The 7,077-nt window shown below is 41.1% G+C and overlaps 1 protein-coding gene across 1 annotated transcript in view; it reads right to left on the reverse strand.

Moving 5' to 3' along the window:
- The window catches only part of LOC106561536 (carbohydrate sulfotransferase 8), a 123,897-nt gene extending 117,012 nt beyond the window's left edge, over nucleotides 1-6,885 (reverse strand). Inside the window, exon 1 of the mRNA XM_014125604.3 lies at nucleotides 6,770-6,885. The gene's annotated coding sequence lies outside the window, so the exon portion shown is untranslated. The remainder of the gene's footprint in view (nucleotides 1-6,769) is intronic.
- Between the last annotated feature and the right edge of the window lie 192 nt (nucleotides 6,886-7,077).

The following is a 7,077-nucleotide window of genomic DNA, read 5'->3' on the forward strand; positions in this document are numbered from 1 at the left end:
AATGTGGAATAACCACTATCACTCCAGTATCACTGCACATTGTAAATATGGTCTGGAACTGACTGACCCTGTATAGTTTGCTTACTTACTGTCACGTCCTGACCAGTAAAAGGGGTTGTTTGTTATTGTAGTGTGGTCAGGGCGTGGCAGGGGGTGTTTGTTTAGTGTATTTCGGGGTTTTGGTTTATGTTCTATGTTTTCTATTTCTATGTGGGTTTTCTAGTTTTTCTATATCTATGTTAGTTTTGGGAACGACCTCCAATTAGAGGCAGCTGGTTGTTGTTGCTTCTAATTGGAGGCCATATTTAAGTGGGTTTATTTTCTCTTGTGTTTGTGGGTGGTTGTTTCCGTGTATAGCCTGAGCACCTTACAGGACTGTTTTTCGTCGTTTGTTTTGTGTAAGTGTATTTTTGGTTTTTCCTTCTAATAAAAAGAAGATGTTGACTATACCTGCTGCAGTTAGGTCCGCTCCCTACAACGACGCATGTGACACTTACTTTCTTGTGTTCTTATTTCTCCTGTGTTTTTGTTCTACGTTATGTTATTTTTGTTGTATTACGTTGTTATAAATTACTGCATTGTTGGGTTTAGAGCTTGCAAGAAAGGCATTTCTTGTGCACATGACATTGAAACTTGAAACACAAAAACAAATGCTTGGAGGAGGAGAGAGACTTAACTACAGTAAATTCCCTGCTGACCTATGACCTCTTTGAGTCATAACTCTCAGGCGGAACGGAAGCTACTTTTATCAGATCTGGAGCTGAGAAGACTGTATCCTATAGAGGTCGATAGATCTACCACGGTGCACAGATTAATGTGACAGATGGAGAACTCTCACTCAGATCAATAACTGTCTACAGTACATGGTGATCTCAATCCCACTGTATGAGCAATCCAGACCTGGGTTCAAATACTATTCTAAATCTTTCAAATACTTATAAAGTATGCTTTAGCCTGACTGGAGTGCCAGATGGGCGGGGTTCGCACATTGTTATATTGGACTGTTATATTGGTTCCAGTGCGCCAGGCAAGCTTATTCAAGCCCAGATAAAGTATTTTAAATGACTTTGCAATAGTATTTGAACCCAGGTCTGGAGCTGTCTGATGATAACCTACAGACAATAGCTCTATCCGCAGAATGGACAGAGTGACAAAGATTACAACCATCCATCACACAGCTGATCACCACACAATTTATCCCCGAGGTGGATCATCAGCACTCTGAAATTGGAAACGATTGGTAATATTGAACCGTTCAGAACGTGTTTGCTGTATCAATATTGTGACTCTCGCTGTTATGATTTGAAGAATGGATGAAGTGGGTCCTTAGAGAGCAGCCGGTGCTGTCTGCTGCTGCATTACTACCAGTGACTTATTGGTTTAGATTCTGGTACAAAGCTCTACTGGAAAGAAAACACGAGGAATAAAAAAAGACAAACCTGTGTGATTCACCATTGACAATTCAGACAAACTGCTCGAAAGTACTGATTTGAAGTCTGCTTTTCGGCAAGAACAACCCATCAACCTCAACTCCAGACCTCAAAGCCAATTCCACTGCTTTTTTTTCATTGTTCCCCTCTAATCAGGGACTGATTTAGACCTGGCGGGTGTAATGAATTATCAGGTAGAACAAAAAAGCAGCAAGCTCTGGACCTCGTAGGTAAGAGTTGAATAGCCCTGGCCTAGACCATATCTCCCAGTCCAGTTTGTGGTTGTAGTTGTTCTTTAAGAGTTAACCGGTCATAAAGGACAAAAAGAAACGGAATACAATTGCAGTTTAGATGCTTATCCACAGTTCTGTGTTCTGCTGTTCTTGGCCATAATGTAACCTTTACCTTACCTCAGTTCAGTTAGCGGTCCAAACAAACATATTGTTGGATAAACACACACATAGATGCTACAGAGCACGATTTACTGTACTGTACTGTCGTTTGTAGCTGGCTCCACATCATTAAGTATAAGATGATATGTTTAATCAGAGTATGAAGAGGGATTAATAATCTCCTTAGTTGACATTGAAGGCATTTTTATACTGCGGAGGAGGAGGAGGAGGAGGAGGAGGAGGATGTCTTCACCCATAACATTAGCAGATTATACTGCTGATATTATGATCTACATTTCCTAGTATCTGTGAATCGATCTTTCTATCTGCACTGACTCCGATATTTAAGCAAACCTATTGTTTTTCATGGAATTCTTCTTTCTTCTTATTATTCTTCCACACATGTCGCAATATCTCAATACCCAATTGCAATTTTGCCAATATCGAAGTACACTGAGTGTACAAAACATTAGGAACATCATCCTAATACTGAGATGCAACCCCTTTTGCCCCACAACAGCCTCAATTCGTCTGTGCATGGACTCTACAAGGAGTCTAAAGAGTTCCACAGGGATGCTTGCCCATGTTGACTCCAATGCTTCCCACAGTTGTGTCAAGTTGGCTGGATGTCCTTTGGGTGGTGGACCATTCTTGATTCACACGGGAAACTGTTGAGCGTGAAAAACCCTGCAGCATGGCAGTTCTTGACACTCAAACCGGTGCACCTGGCACCTACTACCATACCTCGTTCAAAGGCACTTAAAACTTTTGTCTTGCCCCTTCACCCTCTGAATGGCACACATACACCATCCATCTCTCAATTGTCTCAAGGCTTAAAAATCCTTCTTTAACCTGTCTCCTCCCCTTCATCTAAACCGATTGAAGTGGATTTAACAGGTGACATCAATAAGGGATCATAGCTTTCACCTGGATTCACCTGGTCAGTCCATGTCATGGAAAGCAGTTGTTCCTAATGTTTTGTACACTCAGTGTATATCACTTAGACAGGATAATGAAAGTTGTTAGCTCTGCCCAATGGTTTGACGTTAGCATGAGTGTAACACAAAACTTGAAATGCTATTGCAAAGGTTGTTGTAATGTTTTGGAACAAATTTGAGGGCCAGGTAATACCAGAACTTACACGAGAGTAACGAGGTCAGCCTTGGCCGATTAGCAGATTGTCAGTGTTGCTCATCATAAGGAACACATTTGCATGCCATCTTTGTAAAAAATATATATATTTTGCGTCCTCAATTAAACCCTAATAAATCCACTGTTTTTCGCTCTATCAACTTGAAACGTGCACCTAAAGTGTTTTCAATTGTTACATGTACACGAGGGAGGATGTATAATGCTGCAATGCAACTGTCTCTTTCAACCCGCTCTTAAGCCAGCACCACGTTTTACTGCTGCTTGCAGCTCTATTAGTATTCTTTCTGTGAGCTCTCATATTATTTCAGTCATTACATGTGATTTTGGGAAACCTTTACCCATGCTAAATAAGGGGTTGGAGTATGAGAAAGGGAATAAATTGGTGTGAATTAATGAAATGTCATGCTCCCAACGGAGCGCGGAAATTGAAAGCCGCACAGTTATCAAACTGCTTTGGAAAACACTATTTCAACATCACCTTTTCTTGCACTCAAGTTCCATATTCTGGTATAGAGTCCTGATCTGAACTAAACTGTATTTTCCCCTTCCATTAACTCTGAAGAATTAATCATTTCATCCAAGCTTTTCCTTTGTAAGATATATAGTGTATTCCAGCATGAGTAAATATGACACATTTTTCCTGTAGTTTGGGCTTTATTGCTTTGTTGCCACCATATGAAAGTCCTTTATGGAGGAGAGAAAGACTGGATGCACTTTCTTCTATCACAAAACACCACAGCTCTTCCTGATCATGAGGATATTGCTGTAAACCTTTCACGGATATTGCTGTAAATGTTTCAGGGATATTTCTGTAAATGTTTCAGGGATATTGCTGTAAACCTTTCAGGGATATTGCTGTAAACGTTTCAAGGATATTGCTGTAAATGTTTCATGGATATTGCTGTAAACATGTCAGGGATTTTGCTGTAAACGTTTCAGGGATATTTCTGTAAATGTTTCAGGGATATTGTTGTAAACGTGTCAGGGATATTGTTGTAAACGTGTCAGGGATATTGTTGTAAACGTGTCAGGGATATTGTTGTAAACGTGTCAGGGATATTGTTGTAAACGTGTCAGGGATATTGCTGTAAACGTGTCAGGGTCAGACAAAGGTCCATGATTAGAAAACTGCAAAAGTCAATTCACAGATTCATCCTTACATCAAACTATAAGCTACTGAATACAGTCACATTATTCTAGCAATAAGGCAATCTTTCCAATAACAATAGAGTTTTAAAATATTTAGCAGACACTCTTGTCCAGAGCAATTTACAAGCGCATTTGCTCAAAGGCACATCGCCAGATTTTTCACCTAGTCGGCTCGGTGAAACATTTTGGTTACTGGCCCAACGCTCTTACCCACTAGGCTACCTGCTAATGGTCTCAACAGAATAAGGTCACCTCACACTCAGTGGCCCTCATCAGATGGATTATCAGATGAAAAGCAATTGATGCTTTCAATCAATAAAGTATTTCCATGACTGAAATGGAACTCAAGTGATTACACAACAATCCAGCATATGCACATATACTCTCAGTCACTCATATACTGGTCTAACTGAAATTACACAAAGCATTAAACTACACACACATCAGCTTCCTCCTTCCCCTGAAATATAATTCATTTGGGTTTCCAGAGAGTTCTATTGGAACCCTTCAAAGGAACTCATGGGCACATAGTCAACCAAAAAAACAGACAACTTGAGAGGAGGAGAGCTAAAGTAACTTCACTCCACATAAAAGCACTGACTTGGTGTAAAACATCACAGCTCTGTGAAGATGCTTAGCAGCCATTAGCATAGCGCTATAAGATGCATCAGGGATCCCTGGGGAGTCTTGTTTCCTTCAAATGGAAGGCATCCATCGAAACCCTCCCATACCTAACCACCATGGTTGCGTCCCAAATGGCATCCTATTTCCTATATAGTGTATCACTTTTGACTAGGGTCCAATGCACAACTTTTGACGAGATGCCCTATGGGCCCTGGTCAAAAGTTGTGCACTATGTAGGGAGCATTTGGGACGCACACTATGAACCCATCCGGATCACCTCTGTCCTGTCCCAAGGGACCAAACAACCACAACCTAGCAGTGGCAGCAAAGGTCATTGTGGGATGACGCTGCTGCTGCTACTCTCTGGGGGATATGTTGACCAGGAGAGGGAACAAAACAAGCAGAGATCTGTCCCCTTTCTATCTGAGACCGAAATAAGGGGATCCTTCAAAAAGTATTATTAATGGCTCTCCCCCTTTATATAAATAGGGTTTTTTTTTGGGGGGGGGGGGTATTTGACATCCCGGATGAATAATCTAGTTGTGTAGCTTTCCTCATTAGGAGAAGGTGGAATGATACATAATATGCCAGCCTTTTAAATGTCTTTATGGTATCTGAATCCTAATACAGAAAGTGGGTCTGAAATGAGGCTTGATATTTCCAGCTCATGCTGTGGAGCATAAGTGCATTTAATGCCATTTAGAAAGCTCTACGCTATCTGTAATCTCTAAGATACTTGCCAGTAGATTTGATTAGGATATTAAGGAACCATAACGTATATCAGTTCATGACAAACTGTCATGACATATGACATACTTTTTCAATGTTATTTTAAAGAATGGTCATCTCTATACTAGCCACACAGTTGACTGGTCCTGCAGTGTGTGTGTGTGTGTGTGTGCGTGCGTGTGTGCGTGTGCGTGCGTGCGTGCGTGTGTGTGTGTGTGTGTGTGTGTGCGCGTGTGTGTGCACAGATTCCCCGGCCAGGGGCTGTGAGGTGCTCAGAGCACAGACAGGATGAGACTATTTATAGCCAGGAGAAGAGAAATAATTCAGTGTGATCAGAGTGCAGGTCATTCAAGTCTTCTTTTCACAGAGGAGACAGGGAGAAGAGAAAAGAAGAACATCCCTGCTCCTCTCTTTCCCCTCTCTACCTCTACTCCCCATTAATGAAAGGAGTGATATCTGTTTGAATCCCCTCTGTCTCCTCTCTCTACTCTCCATTCAGGTCAAATCTTCTTTTCACAGAGGAGACAGGCAAAAGACGAATATCCCCTCTCCTCTCTCTACCACTCTATCAGTCTTCATTCATGACAGTGGAGATATTTCCTATCTCTCCACCACTATTCTCCATTCATGACAGTGGGGATATGATATCTGTTAGAAGCGTTATGGCTCAATCCCCAGTCCTTTCTGTGAGCTGTCAAAGGGAGACACTGGAGATATGGATGTCTTCTTCCTCCGAATAGCGCAGCACAGCCAAAGCCTGGCCAATAATCATGATATTTCTTCATCTTAACCTCCTGCCAATTAATGAAACTTGACTTGACAGTATATGGCTTAGCTTGCAAGGTTTATGTCAACTGGGTGTTTTTCATAACATATGGCTTTCATATATGGCTTTCAGGGGACTGCAATGGAGTCTGTAAAATGAATTTGAATGAATATATGTATTTAACATATCTCCGATACCTCCGGAGAACGTATGCACAATGCCATTCCACGTGATGGGATAACTATTCAGGAATAGATTAATAAAGCAGTCTACAATTAGAGTTTCATCACATAGAAGCCAGGACACAGCGCAGTGTTTGGTTTGAATGTAAAAACATGTAATTTCCCCTTTTGTGAAATTATGTCGAAATTCAAACAAAATAAAAGCAAATTATTTTCTCATTCAGATAGTACCACATAGTTACCAAAAATATACCCCGACAATTTCAGCATACAAAAGGTAAGGTCGTATAACATTGTATATAACATATTAATAACATAGTAATAAGGCGTGATTTGCCTACTCACCTCTGTAGCAATAACCATCAGTCTTTGACGCTGAGAAGAGTTTGCGCCTGTCCGTCGAAAGTCAATTTCCTCTCGCTCGAGGTTGTTGATTTACAACAATGTCTCTCAGCATCACGACTGAAAACTCAGTTTACGCATATCTTTGCAAATCTTTTTTTGGAAATGAACCTCGGAGGTTCTTGCCATGCGTTCCGTTAACGCAGTCACGTTCTTGGTTGTCTGTTGAATTCACTTATTAGGTCTAGCGAGGATTGGAGAGTAGCTCGAGGGTGAGAGAAGTAGGCTAGCCTACAAGGGCGGTTTGCCAA

Source organism: Salmo salar, chromosome 10 (assembly GCF_965601325.2).
Source record: "Salmo salar chromosome 10, fSalSal1, whole genome shotgun sequence".
Taxonomy (NCBI): domain Eukaryota; kingdom Metazoa; phylum Chordata; class Actinopteri; order Salmoniformes; family Salmonidae; genus Salmo; species Salmo salar.